The sequence below is a fragment of the Petaurus breviceps genome, unplaced genomic scaffold (genome assembly GCF_028583685.1).
Source record: "Petaurus breviceps papuanus isolate PSGF00001 unplaced genomic scaffold, PetGlider_PUasm1.0 90792, whole genome shotgun sequence".
In the NCBI taxonomy this organism is placed as follows: Eukaryota; Metazoa; Chordata; class Mammalia; order Diprotodontia; family Petauridae; genus Petaurus; species Petaurus breviceps.
Genome location: NW_027187347.1, coordinates 2,991,597 through 3,012,169, shown reverse-complemented (window position 1 = coordinate 3,012,169; position 20,573 = coordinate 2,991,597). Strand labels below are relative to the sequence as shown.

The window sequence follows — 20,573 nt, the reverse complement described above, 5'->3', positions numbered from 1 at the left end:
AACAGATACATTAATGCACTTGTTGGTGGAACTCTGAACCTTTTGGGCTAGCCATTCTGGAAATCTTTCATCTATGACCAAAAAACTAATAAACTGTTCAGACACTTTGACCCTGCAATGTAAATATTAGGTCTTTACACACAAAGAGATCAAAGAAAGAAGAAAAGGACCTATATATAAAAAGATATTTATAGTAGCATGTTTGCAGTAGCAAAGAATTAGAAACTGTGGAGGTGCCTATTAATAGAGAAATGATTGAACATGTTATGGTATATGAATGTGATGGTATATGATTATTCTGTAAGAAATGATAAAGGGGACAATTTCAGAGAAACCTAGGAAGACTTGTGTGAATTGATACAGAGTGAGGTGAACAGAACCAAGAAAACAATTTCTACAATAACAGTAATATTGAAAAGACAAACAACTTTGACAGATTTGAGAACTCTGATCAATATAATAGACAAATACAATTCCATAGGATTTATATGAAATATGCTTCCCACCTCATGATAAAGAGGTGATGAACTCAGAATAAAGATTGAGACATATTTTTTGGACAGGACCAATAGGGAAATTTGTTTGACTGTACAAGTTTATAACGAGTTTTATATTTGGCTTTGGTTTTTTTTTTCTTCTCTCAATATTGAGGGAAGTGAGTGAGAGAGGGCAGATCTTAATTTTAAAATAAAGTAAAATAATTTTAAAAAGAAAATATATACAATAGCCATTTGATAAATATTTGTAAAATTGAAAAGGGAAAAAGAAGCAATCCATTTTCTTGGTGCATATGTCTTATTTCACAGACAGTGGTACTGTGATGGAATGGTTAACCCATGAATTTAAGAATCAGTCAATCAGTAATAAAGAAAATGTCACTTCTCTTTATACCACAACCAAACAGTTCTGAACTTGTATCTCTTGTATTTATAGAATACTGCTTCTTTCAGCAGTGGATGACTGGAGGAGAAGGATGAAAAAAGGGGAAAAGGGTGGAAAATTGTGAATTTTATTCCAATCCTCTCAAATAGACAGATGGGGGCAAATGTAACCATTTACATTTAACAGATGAAGGAATCATGGCATAGCATAAAAAACATATTCTGGGTTTGTCCTCAGTCTAAAAGCAAACTAGGGAGAATTAAAAAGAAGAGGTAATGTAGTATACAAAGGAAAGAAATTTGGCTCTAGAATCAGAGGGTGGAAGTTTAAATCCTGCCTGTACCATGTCTGTGACTTTGAACAAGTCACTTTATCTTTTGGGGCTTATTTCCTCCTTTGTAAAGTGTCCCTTCCAGCTCGAAATCGATGTACCTTTTCACCTTGGACCTAGATTACCAAGAGAACACTACCCACATAAGCAGTCTGATGTGAGCCTATTGAGAAGGAAAGGTCTTAGCTCTTTTGGGGTTAGGAATGATGAGCTGTGCCAAGGATATACCATTTTGAACATGTGCAAAATCCAACTTATGTAAAGGCATGTAAATTGAGTGCATGAATTTCTTCTGAGCTCCAAGTCAGCAAATGGAACACATTGGGAAATAAATGTTTTCTGTCATACACATAGGGAATAAGCAGGGTTGTGTTGGTAAATGTGTAATGACCAACGCTCTGGGGGAAAAAATTACACACAACATACTTTTAAACATAATCTGCTTTATTAACATTTTATCTATCTCTCTCTTAGATCAAAACAATTTCTCATAACCTGATTTATAGCATCTGCCTGTTTCTGACAGGTAAATGCTCGCCATGAAGACTTAACAATAGGCTCCTGAGCAGGTTAGAGCTGGTACCACCACTCTCTTAGACTGTCTTCTATACTAAGAATGGAATAAGTTAAACCTGGAAAGGAAGCTCAATGTCAGTTTCAGCTGGGATTTTTGCTTGCTTTGTGGAAATCTAAGTGGATTATTCTGATCTTACACATAGGGCTAAACTTAGATCTATAAAATCCCAAAGTAAGAGACATAGAAAGCCAATCTATCCTCAGATCCCCTACCACCCTTCCACAGGGCCTGAAAATCAATCCATCCTGTCATCCCTTTGGGTTAGTGCATTTCCTCCTGTTAAAATGCAATTAATTTCCTGTCCAATAATATTTGTTGTTGTTGCTTGTCTTTCATTCTTGAAGAAGACCATGATGTCAGGAAGGTGATGCTATGACTTGAAAGTGATTTGGATTTAAGTGAGGGAGGGCTGTGCAAGGTCACCAGCCTCACTTCCTCCTCTGAAGCCATCTAGATCCAGTGGCAAACTATAGATCAGAATGACTGGAAATGGCCCCGAATAAAAGTCCCTGAATTTTCCTATCCAAGAATAACAACATCAGACCCTAACAGTTATCAAGGATGTTAGTAATTTAGACATAGAACATACAGATACAGAGAGTAGAGCTTTAAGGAAATGAGGTATAATTCAGATAAGTGTTCATAAAAGGTGGTGGGAGGGGTCTGCTTTGGTTCAATGTAATTGGTGTTTGGTATGAGGCAGGAGGGAAGTGATGGTTGTGACAGACCACAGAAAGGCTGTGGGTTCTTGGAGGATGAAAACAAAGCACTGGCTCTGTGGCACCCAAAGGAAACAAATTTTTGCCTACTCCACAATTTTGCCTAGGACCTGCTCTTACCAGTCTTACCAGCAATTTGCCATATCTTAGCTGCTAAGTATTGGAGGAGAGGAGGCAGCTAGATGGTTCAGCGGATGCAGAATAGGGCCTGGAGTCAGGAAAACTTGAATTCAAATCCATCCTCAGACACTTACTACCTGTGAGAACCTGGATTTACTAGCCGTGTGAACCACTGTTTCCCTTAATCCACTGGAGAAGGAAATGGGAGACCACTGCAATATCTTTGCCAAGAAAACCCCATGATGATCCATGAGCCATGGGGTCATGAAGAGTTGAACACCACTGAACAACAACTGGAAGAGGGAAGGAGTGTCTAAGATAACTGTGTGTTAAGCCTTTGGCAGAAGTCATCTCATTTCCCACAGGTACATAATCTTTGACGTCTCTGCATGTATAATTATGCTCCTAAAAATGTTTGTTGTAGTTGTTCAGTCCTACAGTAAAAATGTTTACAAGTCTGTAATCTGGTAACTAGTAAAACATTGTCTTTCCCAGTATCTCTTACATAAACATAGAACCAGTCCACACTTCCTCATTCCCTTATTTCACTGCCAGTAAATGAAAGAAAGCTTTTGATTCATTCATTACCTGGAATTGTCTTCTAACAAAAAGTACCAGGTCTGCCCTTGATTTGCAAAGATCAAACCTACAAATAACCAGAATAGCCAGTGGCTCAGAGATGCAGGTCTGGGCGATCTTATTCAGTAAGGGTGGGGGAAGAGGGAGGGAAGTTCTCTGAAAATGGGCATGATTTGTGTCTCCGCCCAGGGTTTTTCCTCTGACACATCACAGTTCAGTTCATTTTGCCTCACCCAGATATTCCCCCCAACAACATCATAATATGACTCATATCTAAAAAGTTCCTCAGCCCCTATAAAAGCACTTACATGTCAAAAATAGCACTGGTTTTATTTAACCCAGCAGAAGGACCAAGAACTAATACTCAACTGCTATAGTCTAGATAACTCTTCTTTCACTCAATTGTTGGCCAATTAATGAAAGCCAAGTGATTTGGGGTTAAGGTTGGTCTACAAAGGAAAAAAGTTTCGGAGATTAAAATTTACATTCCCTTTAAGCAGTGCACCTGCAGGTGTGGCTGTGATACCCTATGCAGAGGGAAGGGAAAGCCCTGATTTGGGCCCAGATTGGCTGGGAATGAATGTAAATAGTAATTCTTTCTGTTTTGGCCAGAAACCTCGAAGGTCTTCCCCTCCCAGATAGTTTTGTTTTTCTTTTTTTACTAGATAAAAAGAGGCCTCAATTCTTATTAAGCCTTAATCACACTTGCTTGTCCAGGTATCACCTCCCAGAATTCCCGGTCCTTTTCCCAAATGAAGGTCTTAACAATCTGTTAAGCAACAACCAATTACCTGATTTTGTGATGGATATAAAAAGACAAAAGAAACACTTCCTGCCCTCAAGTAGCTTATTTTCCACAGGGGTCAAAAACAGCATGTATTCAGACAAGTACAGAGAAGTAAATACAGAATGTCTATGAAATATTGAGCATATTGTGTGATTTTTTTAAATTTTTCTTTTTAATTGTTTCTTGATGCCTTTTCTCTTCAATTAAGATGATAAACTAGCTAGGGTAGGAGTCATGTGTTTTGTTTTCTATCCCTGAATCTCTAAAATGTTTCCCTTTTTAGCATATTACAATATAGTAAGGGTCCATGATGAGAGCTTTCAGAGAGCTTTGAGATGTCACCAAAGCCTTTGAGGGAGGATTCAGAGACGTAGAACTGACCAGCCTCGTTGAGCTCTCCCTCATGCCTGAAACAAGCTTCTCACCCTGTGCTCCTCTTCATTTTTTCCACCTATTTGAATCCTTTTCTTCTAAGAGCTCTCCTCAAGTACAACCTCCTTGCTATCTCCCATGACTATCCTTTTAGTTTGAAGTGATCTCTGTTTCTTCTAATCTCTCATGAAACTCTGGATAACTTCTCTCATGTATTTAATAATTTCCTAAACAAATCACTTAACTCTGTTTGCCTCAGTTTCCTCATCTGTAAAATAAGCTGGAGAAGGAAATGGCAAACTGCTTTAGTATCTTTGTCAAGAAAACCCCAAATGGGTGAAGAGTCAGACACAACTGAAATGACTGAACAGCAACAACAAATTGAATTTTAGCTCTTTGTGTGTGGTTTTGGGTCAGACCTGATTCAGGCCAGACTTAATGGCTTAGGATCTGCGTTAGAATAAAATGAGTTACTTTCAGACTAATTTTATAAAATTATTAAATTTATTAACAGAAGCACACAAAGTTCATTCAGCAGGAGCACAAAACTAGTTTAGGCAGATGCTATTATATTATCTCCATATGGAAACATATCTAGTGAGAAGGGTGTGTCGATACACAGGGCACTGGGACTCTTTTCAAGTATGAGGAGCCCTAACTCTTCCTAAGCTAGACATTTTATTCCTTGAGTGGTCGAGGAAGTCACAATGACAGCTCAAATCTTATTCTCCTGGACCAAAAAAAGTCTTGAGGATGGTTTCTGATGAGGTACAGGCTCTAGGAACTCCCTTGAGCTCTCCTTGAATCTTCCCACATAGGGCATTTGCATGAGGCCATAAGCCTTTCATTGTAGCTCTGCCCAAACCTTTGTTACTAGCTTAGCCCTCCTTAGTCCAGCAACTTCCCACCCTTGATCCTCCCAAAATATCTATACCCAAATCTGTTACACCCTTGAACTGGCCTAGCCCACCACTGTCTGTGGGGAGACCCCATCTGGCCTCCATGAGAGGAGGAAGCCCGGAGAATGATCTAGCACAGACTCATTCTATGTCAGATGGGGTCTCATATACAGAAGGTTGTGGGAGGAATCTAGTGGTGGTCTAGAGGAGAAATTTGGGGAGTACCTTCAGGAGGAGTCAATGAGGTCAGACTCCAGTAATGAGTTTGGGGAGGGTCTTCAGGAGGATTCAATAAGGTCAGACTCCAGTAATGAGTGATTAAGGGTGGGAAGTTGCTGGAGGCTACCTGGAGACCACAGGCAGTGGTGGGCTAGACCAGTTTAAGGGTGTAACAGATTTGGGAAGATTCAAGAAAAGCTCACGGAGGTTCCCAGAGCCTGTACCTCAAGGATTTAAGGAGAGCTCGAGGGGGCTCCCACAACCTGTACCTTCCATACATTTATGGAAAAACTAGCACCTATGTGCCAGAGACCCAGAGCAAGAGATGTTGCTCCTACCATACCCACCCCTTGGGTGGCAAGGTTCTAAAGGTCTTCTGAAGGTCCTTCCATTGTTTAAATCATTTTAAGGCAATTGCTAGAGAACTTTAATTTCTGGGATTTGAAAAGTCTAGTATAGGAAGTGCTGCAGGAGGAGTTTCGTGCAGGTACAATGAAAACTAGATATAGACAGCAGACAAAGGACAATAAGTCATGTAATGGCTCCATAAAGAAATGGTTGAATGTGGAGAAGAATGGAGACCAAAATTCCCAGCTTCTCCTTGTTTTTCTTTTTTGTAAGGATCAATTCCTGGATCTTAATGATCTAGTCCCTTTATGAGTGATGCCAAATCTTTGCAATACAAAGTGGGAGGACTCCAAGTCTATAGCACAGAGGATAACACTTAGGCAAAATTGCTCATCTTCATCATGGGTCAAGGTCATCAGTGGCAAGGAAGTTAAGAGGTCATTACCCTCTTGCATATATCCTTTCCCAGTACCCTGGTCAATATTGAGCTTTGCCCTATACCACCACCCACTTATTGTTCACTGGAACACTGACCAGGCATACCATTGAGGGAGATACTTAACTTAAGGGGGTGTCCACTTCTTCCACTGGACAAGGACTCTCCTTCACTTTCATCTAGCAATTCAAGATTGCTGCCAATTGTGCAAGGGATCCCATTTCTTCTAGTAGATACACATTCTCCATAGTTATGCAGAGATAGTTTCACCTCCCCATACTTCTAAAAATCAAGGCAATTCCTAATAATTCCCCACCTTGGTTTCCCACCCCAACCCTGAAGTCATTTCTGGGAAGAATTTGCCTGAACAATTTTTGGAAAAGGAGACCTAGCACCTTAAAGAGATAAAAGATATTTCCCTGGGATATATGGAGCCCACCAGGGGGACAATGACCTTAAGACCTGGGTGACTCCCTGTAACAGGGACAGAAAAAGAAAGGGCCAAAAAGGTCAACCAGAACTATGTCTAAAAGAAATCCATCCTTCTCCAATAGGTATTAAAGGAAGAGGGTTCCTAGTAACTGATGGACCAGAGAGTCTATTCATCACAGACACAGCTTCTTGAACTACCAGCCTCCATAATCAAAGGCAAAATGAAGTTATTGGTTCGAGATCATGATGTATTGGTCTTTTGGAGATGGGTATTCCAAATAGCATAAGGTGCTCCTTTGGGCACCTCATCCTTACTTAAGAAGATATGGTCTATCACCCTCCCCAATATGGTATCAGAGCCCATATATATAGTTTGGAGATGTGTCCATTTCTCAATCTTTGTCATTCTCATGAGAGAGAGAATCTGGCTGTTCAGTTTAGTAGAATATAGGGTGTCTCTAATAGGTGCTAATATGCTCCACAAACAACTATATGTGGTGGGAGGCATTGACGATTTCTCTATCGATCCTGATAGCAAAGCAGAATAATCTTAATTCTGTTCCCTCTAAGCCCCAGACCTCTTGAGCAGAATCTAAGTTACTGCCTAGGAATCAGTATAAATAAAAGTCTTATTTACCCTGCCGCTCAAGAGTTTTTCACATACCAGCCACAGAGCTCATAGTTTAGCCCTCTAGAAGAATTTTCCAGAACCTCTCATAGTATATCCCATTATCAGATTAATGACTGCTGAAGTCCAGTTTGCATACCTCTTGTCATACCAGGCCAAATAGTGATTCAAATAGCAACCCTACATCTTAGTCAGTAGGTGCCCATTGGGCTAGCAGAAGTAGGAGAGTATCAAGCCTGGGTCTGCCTTAGTTTTTAGCAGAGTGGAAACCAATTCAGAAACACTGCTAGCAGGAATGCCCACTTCTGGTGCCCATGAAAATGGCCACTATGCTAGAGCCTGCATTTCTGCCAATACTGGGTCTGCTGCATGTCGGTAGTTTGTGCTGACCTGCAGCCAGAAATTTCTGGGCACTCCCTATTCACAGTAACTTCCATAAACTTGACAGAACAAACTGAACCTTGAATTTTCTTTTCACTGATCTTCTGTCCCCTGCCCCTTTTATGGGCAACCATTTCATTGATCTAGGTCCTCCTTCACTGTGCCCTTGTTTCGTCCAGTCAACATTACATCATTTTTGTAGTATTTAATACCCTCAGGAACTGGGGTCTCTGCCCACCAGACTATGACAACATGGTGGGGGGTAGCCTTGGGGAAGGATGGTAAGGATTTGGTGAACCCCTTAGGACAAGAGAAAAAAGCAACTTTGAGTCACCATCAATGTCATACCAGTCTCTGGGGCCTGGGCTACCTGATCTACTACCTTGACAAAGTTAGGAAAAGTCTCAGTGATCGGTGTGGCAATTTTATTTAGCCCTCTGTAGTGCACTTTAAGCTGCCCAGGTGCCAGACCTTCCTCACTAAACTCAAAGGGTTGTGATAAGGGGTGCTAGTATAGCAAAGTGTCCCATTACCACTAGCCCCTCATCTCCATCTCTAGGGATTAAATAGCTTTCTCTTCTCTCAAAACCTGGTATTATTGAGTGTTAAATACACCACACAGGATCAGTTGTCTGACTAGAGATTTTCACTGGGCGCTACCCAAACCCATAAAAGTTACCTTACGTACCTGGACAGATACCAACACATGATGCCTCTTTTCTTGATCGTCTGCCTCCCAAAACCCTCCATGGAAACTGTAGTGCCTCAACAGACCTGTTGCAGGTTCCCTAGAATAATAATGAACTAACTGCCAGCTTCTTATCTCTGAGTGAAGGCTTTAGGGAATGCTTTAGGCTTGAGTGGGTTAAAGGGCCCTAACCATCCTAGTTCTGGATTTTGTGGCATTGTCTTACCTAAACCTTCATAGGCTGGCTATCGTCTCCTTATCAATCTCATATTTCATAAGCTACACCCAAATTTCCTTCCAGGAAAGGGTGTCATCACATTCCGCCTACCTGGATGGATGTGTGTGTGTGTGTGTGTGTGTGTGTGTGTGTGTGTGTGTATTTCATAGGCACAGTGCCATTTAGGGAAAAATCAGTCAAGCCTACCTGACTGGGACCTTAGTTCATCCTTCTACCTGATCACAAGCTCCTTGAGACCAGGGACCAGTTCATTTTTCATACTAGTATCCCCAGTACATTGCCTAGTGTCCTGTATAGTAGGTAGTTAATAAATCACATTATCACTTTAATTGGATTGGATTGAATGGAAAGGAAAGGAACTGAGAGCAATTTAGAAAATGCATCTCTATAAGAGCTAAATTATAATTGTGTTTATCCTTCCTTTTTTAAGAGGACCATGACATCAGGAAGATGATGACATGACCTGCAGTTGACTTTGATTTGAGTGAGGGAGGTCACCAGCCTCACTTTCTCCTCCAGAGTCATCTGGATCCAGTGACCAGATATTCATCAGCATGACTGGAAATGACCCAGGATACAATGGGAGATCCTGGGCCCTTTAGGCTAAGATCTTTTTAGTTACTCACTTAAAGTGAGGTAATGCCCATTCAGTGAACATCGATTTTTAAGAAGTGAGTCAAGGGATGACCCTTTTAATTAGAAAAAAGAAAAAAAAAATCAAGCTGGGAGGGGAAGACCCTCAGGCTTGCAGTTCCAAGAGAAACAGTTATCATTGACATTCACTCTAAGCCAGGAGGGTCCAGAAAGTTCTAATAAAGTACTAAGAGAGGCAACTTAGCTTAGTAAATAGCTGACCTCCCTCAGAGTCAGGAAAACTTAGATTCAAATGCTGCCCGTGACGCATATTGGCTTTGTGACTGAGGGAGCCAATCTCAGTGCTCTGTGAAACACTCTTAAGACTTTGAATTACAGCCAAATTTGCATCAATGGAGGGAGTTTCCATGGGTCCCGAACCAAACACCACAACTCCAATAGAAACCAGTATGGTAGAACAGCACAGGCCTTAAAGACAAAGAACTGTGAAGCTGAATACACTTGTCTCAGTCTCCTAGTACCCTAGACTGATGGTCACTCATATAACAGGCATTCTATAAATGTTGAGTAAATGAACAGGAATGTTCGGAAGAGATGATTTCCTTCTTTGAAATATAACCAGGCTATTTGCACAGAGATCCAAAGCTAAATATATTGAATAGAGTTGAATGATTTAATCCAAAATCTTGGTGTTTGTCCATCTAATACCTTAGCATCTGGCTTTTAGACTGAATTTTTCCCTTTTCATCCAGATGTGTGGGCTGCTATAGACAAAACCCCTAAGATAGGCTGCAGGAATTAAGTCTATTTCTAAAGGTTGTTTGACCATTTTCTACAGCACCCTCCTCTGCCCCCCCCCTGCCCCATATTCCTTGTGGTCTTTTCTCTATCTTTTCTTCTGCTTTCCAACCCCTCAACTGAGTCTTTGCTCACCACTAAGGACAAGAATGGGAAATGAGTAGAAAAGATAACTATGGCCAGAGGTTCCTGCCACCCCCAAAGCCACCCTTTCCCAGCTGTCTCTCTCTGATTCTCTCAGACGCCTGCTTGAAGTGGTTTGAAGGGCTTATTATCTCAGCAGGACAGTGTTCACCATTGGAGCAGTCTTCATTTCTGCCGTGAGGCTGTAAGCCTAGAGATTCATTCTGCCCCAGAATAATGGAAGGAGACTCTTAGTGGAAAAGCAAGGAGCCCTAGATCCTGCCTTTCTTCCTCTGGGCTCCACTACACCTCTCATCACAGGTTTTTCATTTTGATAGACCTGTCACTGCCTCCTCTCTCAAGACAGTTACTTTGTGTGAGTCTGTCCCGGGCGCAGGTGCATCCACCTGAGATGAAATTCTATCTTGGCTCAAGATTTCCATGATGAAAGGCCGCTTCTTTAAGTCTGCTTTGCTTACCAAGAGCAGGATGGCAAGGGATTTAATGAATTCAATTTGTTTCCTCTTGCTATTGTTGTTTCTTATACCTGAAGGATTTGCTTTTGCCTTCAGAGAATATGGCTGACACACCACATTGCAGGGAAGGGAGGGGAGATGGATCCATCTCATTCCCTGGGATTGTTCCCTTTATCTAGGTTCATGTTTAACTGGAGAGAAGAAAAATCCGACAGCCAGTAGCAGGACAGGTCCAGGCTACATGGCAAACATCATAGGATCATGGATATGGGATTAGAAAAGATCATCTAGTCCCCTATTTTGCAGATGAGGAAGCTGAACTCCAAGGTCACACTGATAGTAAACATCAGAGGTAATATCTAAACCTGGGTTCTCTGATTTAGAGCTCTTGGTTAGAAAGACGTATATTTCTTCCTTAGTGTCCAGACCCCCAACATCATAGTAACCACATAGAAGTCTACTAGCCTTGATCTGAACCCACATTGATAATCATTAAATATTATGTTTTTGACCAAAGTCTGAATTAATCAAACAGACTGTTTTGCCTTACTTTAAAAATGCCCCTTCTTGTGTCAGCAACTCCAGAGACCAGATAAGGTTGAAAGTGGTATTTCCCCTTATCTTGGGACATACTCCTTTCAGGAGGAGCCAAATGGACCCAACAGCTTCTTTGTTCTCTGAGTATCTTTTCCCCCAGACAGGGCTAACTTAAGAGCATTCTTTCTTCTGCCAAGGATGAGACCCTGAACCTAGGACACTATCTTGAATAATGGAACCTTTTCTTATCTAAATATTTTGTGGGCATGTATTATGTTATGGCATGTTAATGATAAAGAAAACACAGATGTTCTAGATATTGACACCTCGTCAATTCCTTGTAATCATAAATTTTACCCTGAATTGGGATGGTCCTAAAATGTGTTTAAGCTTTCTCATTCTCTTGCTCATCAGTTAGGACTTAGTTCTCCTAATAGCTAGTTTTAAGGGAATAAATGCTGTAACTGTATATCTCCTAGCCTGTTGTCTCCTTTAACCAAACTTTTTAAAGGTTAACAACAAACATCCACCATGATTCTTTCTGGAAGCTCAGGCATGATGTGCTCTGCCCACTTTGCTGAAGAGTTCCTGCCAAAATTCTTAAATCTGGGCCATTTAACCAGCCCTAGTCTTGTCTTCTACTGAGCATGCCGATGGTCCCACACACTTATGAATGGAGGAAAGAAAAAAAACACCTCTCAACCTTCCACAGTTTATAGAGGAGGAGATGATATGCTCAATAGAGGCAGAGTCCTGCCAAAAAAATACAAAAACAAACAACTCCCCCCCCCAAAAAAAAACACGTGTCATACAATTTCTAGCAGATAAAATAAACATATTTTTATCATCTTTTGTGCCTCCGCCTTCTATCCATGGACTTAAGAGTTCTGGAAAGTAAGCAGGTGGTGGTGTCTGCCTCTCTGTGACCCCATTTGGGTTTTCTTGGCAAAGATACCAGAGTGATTTGCCATTTCCTTCTCCAGCTCATTTTACAGATGAGAAAACTGAGGCAAACTAGGTTAAGTAACTTGCCCAGGATCACAAAGCTAGTAAGTGCCTGAGGCTGGATTTGAACTCAGAAAGATGAGTCTTCCTGACTCCAGACCCATCCACTGCACTACCTCCTGCCCCAAATAAGGAAATAAGGTCCATTTGTTACATAAGTAATGTTACATAAGTAACCTCCCAATTTTAGGGAGGTTAAACAGCCTTCCTGGATTCACTCAGCAGAATTTAGAAAACAACCCAAGATTTTCAACATCAAGTTTTTCTGCTCCTTCTTGAGATCAGCATGATATGGTGGAAAGAGCCCTCAATCTGGAGTGAGAAACCCTGTGTTTCATTCCTAGCTTGCTTATTTGCTAGCTGTATAATCTTAGAATAGACACTTTAGTTCTTGAGGCTTCAGTGTCACCATTTGTAAAATAAGAAGGCTGGACTAAATGCTTCATCAGGCCCATCCTGCTTGAATCTAAGGTTCCATTTCTAGATATTGTTCCTTTTGTACAATTAGAATTTTCTCATTTCTTCATCCTTTAGTTGCAGTGAGGGTATTCTTTTTATAACCTCCTTATACAACTCTTCTTTTGACCCTGTCACCTCTAAATTTTAAGACCACATCCAACTCTATATCTAGGATACTTCTTGTTTCATAACCTTGTAATCTAGAGACACAAATCTCTGAGCTCACGTGAACTAGGTTTAACTCTGGGGACTGACTTCAAAGGATCAGGCTCCCTTTTTTGGTTCATTGCCACCATCCTAGAGTTTCGCTCCAGAGAAATAGCCAGAATAAATAGGCATAGTTTTTGTGCCTAGGTTTTCTTAAGCTTAGGCATATCTTGTGCGAGGTCTCCTCAAAGATGGGCAAACAGGGTCCCCTATTGCTACACAGGCACTCAGTGCAGTACTATCATAACAGGTTTAGGGAAGCCTTCACTGCATTTCACAGAAAACGAAGAAGATGCCAAGGATTCACAGGAGGTCAGAGACTGAAATGTAAAGTGCTCAAATAATCTATTAGAATGCTCCAGAATGGGAGTGTACTTTGTGGGGATGCTGAACAAATTGCACTGTCCAAAAAATTTATGGCAATAACGGAGTGTTGGCAAGGTCCAGAACTCCTGGATCTTACAATGTGACTCTAGTCCTCCAGTGACAGAGACCACATTAACAATCTTCTTCCTTCTCTGAGAAGCTGTTGTGTGCTCCAAACAAAGGTTCATAGGGACATAGATTTAGAGCTGAAAGGGAACTTAGAAGTTCACTAACCCCACCCCACCCCCAATTTTGCTGATTAGCTGTGTCCAACCTTTTGTGACCCCATTTGGGGTTTTCTTGGCAAAGATACTGGAGTGGTTTTCCATTTACTTCTCCTGCTCATTTTATGAATGAGGAAAATAAGACAAACAGGGTTAAGTGATTTGCCCAGAGTCACACAGCTATCAAGTGTCTGAGTCTGATTTGAACTTGGGTCTTCCTGACTTCAGAGCCAGCACTCTGTCCACTATAGCACCTAGTTGCCCACCTCTGCCCCTCAATTTACAGATAATGAAATTGAGGTACAGCTACGTTAAATGACTTGCTCAGGGTAGCAGAGCTAATAAGTATTTGAGGTAGGATTTGAATCCAGGTTTCTGACTCCCAAGTTCAGTTAGTATCCTTAATTTCATCCACTTGTTTGGAGAGTTCATCAAATTGATGAGAGATTCCACTGATCAACCCTACCTTCTTTTTTCCAATAAAATAAATCTTGGTCCTATTTGTATTTCTTCTTTTAAAGGCATCTTAGTGGCCCATTAAATAGAATACTGGGCCTGAAGTCAAGAAGACCTAAGTTCAAATGCAGCCTCCAGTACTTATTGGCTAAGTAGCCCTGGGCAAATCACTTATCCCCTGTTTGCCTCAGTTTCTCCCTTCGTAAAATGGGTAGCATCTACCTCCCAGGGTCGTTGTGAGGATCAAGCGAGATGATATTTGCGAAATCCCTAGCGCAGTGTCTGGCACACACAGTAGGCACTTAAATGCTTGCTTCCTTTCTTCCTTTTGACCGTTAGTTCCCTATTTTTTTATCTCAGTTTCTCTTCCTGTCACATTTGCCATCCTCTTCTGATGAGCTTTTATTTGATGTTTCCTTAAAGTTAGTGTGCCAGTTTTCTTCTCCTTTAAAGCATTCTTTATACAATGCTGCCATTGCTATTTATTCCAGTTCTTCCTGCCTTGGGGGTTTGTGGGGAAGGGGAGAGGAGGAGGAAGAAGGAGAGGGCAACAATGACATAACAATAGGACTTCTGTTGGCTGTCGCTGGAGCCCTGTACTGAAGGTCATTCATGAGCCTCCATCACCCCAAGCTAGAAACACCAGGTGCCAGACATGCAGAAAGAATTGTACTTTCATCTTGGAGATCCCATCCAGAGACATAGAATCAGAAAACTGGGAGGGATCTTAGACGTCATTGGGTTTAAATTCTACAAACTATCATTAAGCACCTATTATGTGCAGAGGGGGGTGCTGCTACACATTAGGGACACAACTACGGAAAATGGCACTCTCTACCCTCAGGGAATTTACAATACAATGTAAACTATTGTAATGCAGATGGGATAAAATTTGTTTACAAAACAAAATATAATCCAATCTATTACTAAGTGGTAGAATAGATAGAACTCCACCCTAAATCAGGAGGACTTGAGTTCAAATCCCACCTCAAATGCTTTTTAGCTGTGTGACCCTGGGCAAGTCACTTAACTGTTTGCTTCCTTTTCCTCATCTGTAAAATGAGCTGGAGAAGGAAATGGCAAACCACTCCAGTATCTTTGCCAAGAAAGCCCCAAAGGGGTCATGAAGAGTCCTATACTGACTAAAAACAATTCAACAACAACAACAAATGGACCTTTCCCTTCTCAGAATAAAGTTTTTAGGTGAATAAAATGTCGTTGTTGCTGTTGTTTGTCCTTTGTTCTCAAAGAGGTCCATGACATCTGAGAGGTGATGCCATAACATGGAAGTGAATTGGATTTAAGTGAGGAAGGGCTATGCAAAGTTACCAGCCTCACTTTTTCCTCCAGAGTCATCTGGGTCTAGTAGCCAGATATCAATCAGGACAACTAGAAATGGCCCTCAAATGAATAAAATACCCAGCATTATAAAGGAAATTATGTTGAAATGCAGTTATCTTTTTTTAAATTCATAGACCTCAGGTTTAGAATTCTTTGTCTAAAGGTCACTGTTAGTGTGCTTGTGACAGGGACAAGAGAAATAGTCATACAAAGTGGTATAAAAATTTATGGATGTAAAGCTCCCTTAAAATGGGGAGGACTGGGGAGGGGGAACATTTCTTGTAGGAGATGACACTGGAGCTGAGGTGAATGAAGAGAAGAATTTCAAAAAGTACTGGTATGGAGGAAGGACATTCCAAGCTTGGGGTGAAGGAGGGAGTTGGGAGGCAGGGAGGGTGGCCCTTGAGAAAGAGAAGGATGAGGTCAGAAAATAACTAAGTAATGCAGTTTGGCTAATGCATAGAGTATAGCAGGACTATCACACCCTCATTGTTCTGGATTCCATACCTCCTTCAGGGCAGTTTAAGCAAGTTAACTTTTTGGCTGCCATGTCACAAAGTGGACCAGGTTTCAGTCATAATATTAACTGAAAAAAAGGTGGATCTGGTACTTCATCCCAGAAGCAGGAAGCCCTGAGTTCAAGTTCAGATTCAAACACTTCTAGCTGTCTAGGCTAAGTGGGCAAGCCACTTAATCTCTGTCTGCCTCAACTGAAAATGGGAATCATAATGGTGCCTTACCTCCCAGGGTTGTTGTGAGCATCAAATGAGATAAGTTCTTACCATAGTCCCTGATATATAGTAGGCATTTAATACTTACTTGTTCTCCTTCCCTTCTCCCTTGGCTCATATCTTGATCCTATTACACTAAAAAAATTTAAGCCTTTTCACACACACTTTTGTGGCCATATGTCCCCATCCTGTAGTTGTAAGTTGAGTTATTTTTTAAACCAGGGACACTATATGCCTACTAAGTTTCATCTCATTAGACTCAGACCACACTTCTTGAATCCCTGTGACCTCTGTTCATTCTATCGTCTTTCATAACCATCTCTCTTAACTTCATGCCATCTGAGCACTTGAGATGCATGCCCTAAACATCTCCATAAAAGTCATTGATAAAACTTTTTAAGCCCAGGGTCAAGCATAAATCCCTGGGACATTCCATTCTTTAATTCCCTTTAGGTGTAAGCAACTGATTAGTGAATACACCTACCTCTGAGTTCACTTATTCCACAGTCTTGGTTTCATCTAACTATATTATCTTTTAGCCTACATTTCCCCATTTTGTCCACAATGACACCACGGGAGACTCTGTTAAATAATTTGCCGTAATCTATGTATGCTGTATCTAGTAACTCCCTTGATCTACTAATTTAATAACTATACCAAAAATAAACAAACAAAAAGCCCTATAGGGAAATTATGTTAGTCTAGCATGAATGGTACTTTAATTTTTTAAATTGATTTTTAAAATTCTGAACTTGACAAACACAAATATTTCCATGTAAAAAGAACCAAAAAAAAGAGAGGATTGTATATGAAATCTCAATAATTCTTCAGCACTGCTTGGGTTTTTTAAAGTATGGTCGATTTTCATCATTTGTGGTAGTTATGTTCTATAAAATCATTGTGAACATTGAATTAGCAAATACCAAACCATTGCTCCTAGGGAAAATACAGAACTAGGTTTCTGGGAACTGCTGGTCACAATGTTAATTTAGTACTTCAAGAATGGCCTTACATGCAGATTTTCAGATTTCCTCTTCCCTTTTTTGAATATACCATATTGTTGATTCATTAACACTGAACTCACAGCCAATAGCACTATAACTCATGCTTTGAATGAAGCTTATCTAACTTGTATTTTCGATTGAACTTCAACTCTATACTTGGGAACCATTTTAAATAATAAAATCACCAACAAAAAGCAAAAAAATATGGCACTAAATATTTAGACTGCCAAAGGACACATGTTCATCCTTTGTTTTCTTTTTTTTTTTTAAAGCAATTGGGGTTAAGTAACTTGCTCAAGGTTACACGGCCAGTTATTATTTCTGGGTGTGGTGCTGAGTATCTGAGCCCGGATTTGATCCAGGTCATCCCAACACTGGAACCGGTGCTCTTACTCTCTGAGCCACTTGGCCGCCCCTCATCCTTTGTTTTCAAAGGGAACCAATAACATCACAAGAGGATGTCTTGACTTGCATGTAAATTGATTTAAATGAGGCAGAGTTACACTCTTCCAGTCATTTAAATCCAGTGGCAAGTCCAAAGACAGGACACCTGGCAGTAGCCCAGGGTATAGTGGATGACCTTGGCATCTTCAATATCTGACCAAGCTCTAAGTAGTCCATGATTCCTGCTTCAGCTGCTTTCATGGCCATTGGAACAAGTTATTCTTAGTGAGAAGTCTTCATATGCTTGGGATAGAAGTCCCCTTGATTCACTGATAGGTGTGAGGACTATTGATTACCCTCATCCAGGTTAGGTATGTCTGCCAAGGCAGTTTTAACAGGATATGGTCCCTGTATATGCTACAGCTTTTTGGAGCCTACTCTTGGAGGTGAGAGTTGTATCAAAACTGGACACCAAAGGTGGATTAGCAGTCCTGAAAAGGGCTCAGCAAGCCCTCACACCAGCAGTGCCAGTCCTTGCTGAGCACCCCATATATTTGTTTACAGTTTGAAAGTTGAAATGAGAAGACAGAGCATTGCCTTGTACATCCTCAGGTATGAAGGTGGCTATGGAAACTCAACTTTTTTTGCCACTCTGCTCATGTCTATTAATAGACATGAAACTGAAAGTTTAGATATATTACTTTTGGAGTTACAAAGAAATTTTGGTGAGTAGATGAATTTGCAAATATGAAATCTGTGAATAATGAAGATCCATTGTGTATAGTAAATTCAACACATTAGTTCCAAAGCTGTCCTTTGTCCATATGCCCCTCTGAGCATCTGTTCCTTTCTCTGTATTTTAAAAAATGTTTCATTGATTCTCCTTTTTTCTTTTCTTATTTTTGCATCATTATTATTATATCTCTTCTCCCCACCAATAACCCAACTCCCACCAAAAATAAATAAAAAGACTACACATGTAACAAATAAGCATAGTCAAAAAACCCAAATATCTATATTGGTCATATCTAGAAAAGCGTGTCTTTGGCAAATATAATCCATTACTTCTACAACTGCAAGCGTTGGGAAGCATGCTTTATCATTGGTCTTCGAGTCATTGGTTTGATGCAAATTTTTAGGTCTTTCAAAGTAGTTTTTCTTTACAATAGTATAGTGGTATGAATTGTTCTGTTTGCTCTGCTTTAGTTCTACCCATTTCTATAAATCTATCCCTTTTGTCATTAATTGTGATGTTATAATATTGAATTGCACTCATACATAATAATTTGTTCAGCCATTCCCCAAGCGATTGGCACCTCTTGAGTTTCCTGTTCTTTTCTAAAAACCAAACAGGACAAAAACACCATAATGTGCTGCTGTGAATATTTTTGGAGTTATGGGCTCTTTCCTTTTTAAAAATCTCCTTGTGGTATATGCCTACTACTGGTATCACTGGGCTAAAGAATATATATAATTTAACAAATTTAGGGGGTTAGTTTTAAATCACTATCCAGAATGGCTAGACCAATTCACACCTCCACAGACAGTGCATCATGCCTATTCTCCCATATCCCCTCCAACAATAATTTCCCTTTTTTGTTTGGTCATCCCTACCAAACTAAAGGGTTAAGAAGTGAAACCACAAAGTTGTTCTAATTTTTCATATTGTCTTTGGTAATACTTTTCTGCTTTTGAGAACTGCCTATTCATCTTTCACCACTTAGCTATGTCTTTTCATATATGTGTGTGTTTGTATATGTATATATGTATATTAATGATACAAAGGAAGGAAAGAGTCCATAACTACAAAAATATTTCTGCTCAGGCCACCTGACTTAAGACATCCTCCATTACCACATGGAGAGTTTCAGTCAGAAGGCTTCTGGCTTTTGCTCTTCCAGGAGCAGAGCACTGTTAGCTTCTGCTCCTCCTCACTGTGCCATAGAACTCTGGTCTTCTGGTCGCCCAGGACCAGAGTGCTACAGGCTTCAGGTGCTCCTTAAGAGTTCCTTGTTAGAATTCTAGCAGTTTTCTGGCCTGTTTGCTTGTGCTTACACTAGCTAGTCTGGTAAGATCCCTCTGAGAATATATCTAGGATTCTTGTTCTTTTATTGTGCAGTCATGGGCTGGATGAGTGCACATAGAGTTTAAATTTCTTTTCTTTTTTTTTTTTTTAAAGCAATTGAGGTTAAATAACTTGCTCAAGTTTACACGGTCAGGTGTTTCTGGGTGGGTGCTAAGTATCTGAGCTCAGATTCGATCCCAGGTCTCCTGACTCTGGGGCCGGCACTCTTACTCACTGCGCCACCTGGCCACCCCAAGTTTAAATTTCTTGATCATTACTTAGTCTGGTACTTTTAAAAAAATATCATTGTTGCAGATTCCTCTATTAACTTTGCCAACTTAACCAGAAATCATGATCTGTTCCTGATAAAACTGTGTTGGCCCTTAGTAATCACTGTTTTCTTTTCTAAATGCTCACAAAACATCCTTTTAATCAGTTCTAGAATCTTCTCAGAAATTAATGCACAAATCACTCAATTATAGTTTGAAAACTCAAACTTCTTTTAAGGTGAAGGGAGGGCAGCTAGTTGGAATATATGTTGTTGTTCTCAAAGAGGACTGTGCCATCAGGAAGATGATGCCATGACTTGCAAAGTGAGGGAAGGCTGTGCAAAGTCACCAACCTAACTTTCTCCTCCAGAGTCATCTGGAACCAGTAGCAAGATATAGATCAGGATGACTAGATGTGATAGTAGTGGCAATTAAAGATTCCCCTGTATTGGCTTGGTTTTCAAATTGATTGTGTTAAAACCCAGAGCTTGTTAATCCCACCTGTGGGATGGGCTTGTTGATGTGAAAAGAAAGTCCTGAACTGGGAGGAGCTGGTGACATAGATTTGGAGAGACAAGGGAGAGGCGGAAGATCTTTTTGGAAGCAGCACCTCGTGGAGAGAGAGAGACTAAGAGAATTGCTGGTGGCCGCTTTGAATTGCCCTGGACTTTTGAGACCTGCCCCCTGAGCTGCCAAGGACTGAGGAGACATGGCTGTTTTGCTGGTACTTTGTCTGTCTGTTTTGACGTTATTTTGCCAGATTTGTCCACTGGTGAAAGACAGTCCTTTTGTTGAAGAAGTCCTGGAACCTGGCTGTTCACTAAGAAGCCCTGAGACTGTCCTGCAGACAGAGAGTGAATACTGTCCACTGGTGAAGGACAGTGCTGTTGTTGCAGGG

At 40.6% G+C, this 20,573-nt stretch overlaps 1 long non-coding RNA gene across 2 annotated transcripts in view; it reads right to left on the bottom strand.

The window, feature by feature from the left end:
- The window catches only part of LOC138147374 (uncharacterized), a 113,920-nt gene extending 105,261 nt beyond the window's left edge, over positions 1-8,659 (bottom strand). For both annotated transcript variants that reach the window (XR_011164787.1, XR_011164786.1), the window contains exon 1: positions 8,399-8,659. This is a non-coding gene — a long non-coding RNA (uncharacterized lncRNA). The remainder of the gene's footprint in view (positions 1-8,398) is intronic.
- Positions 8,660-20,573: the final 11,914 nt, after the last annotated feature.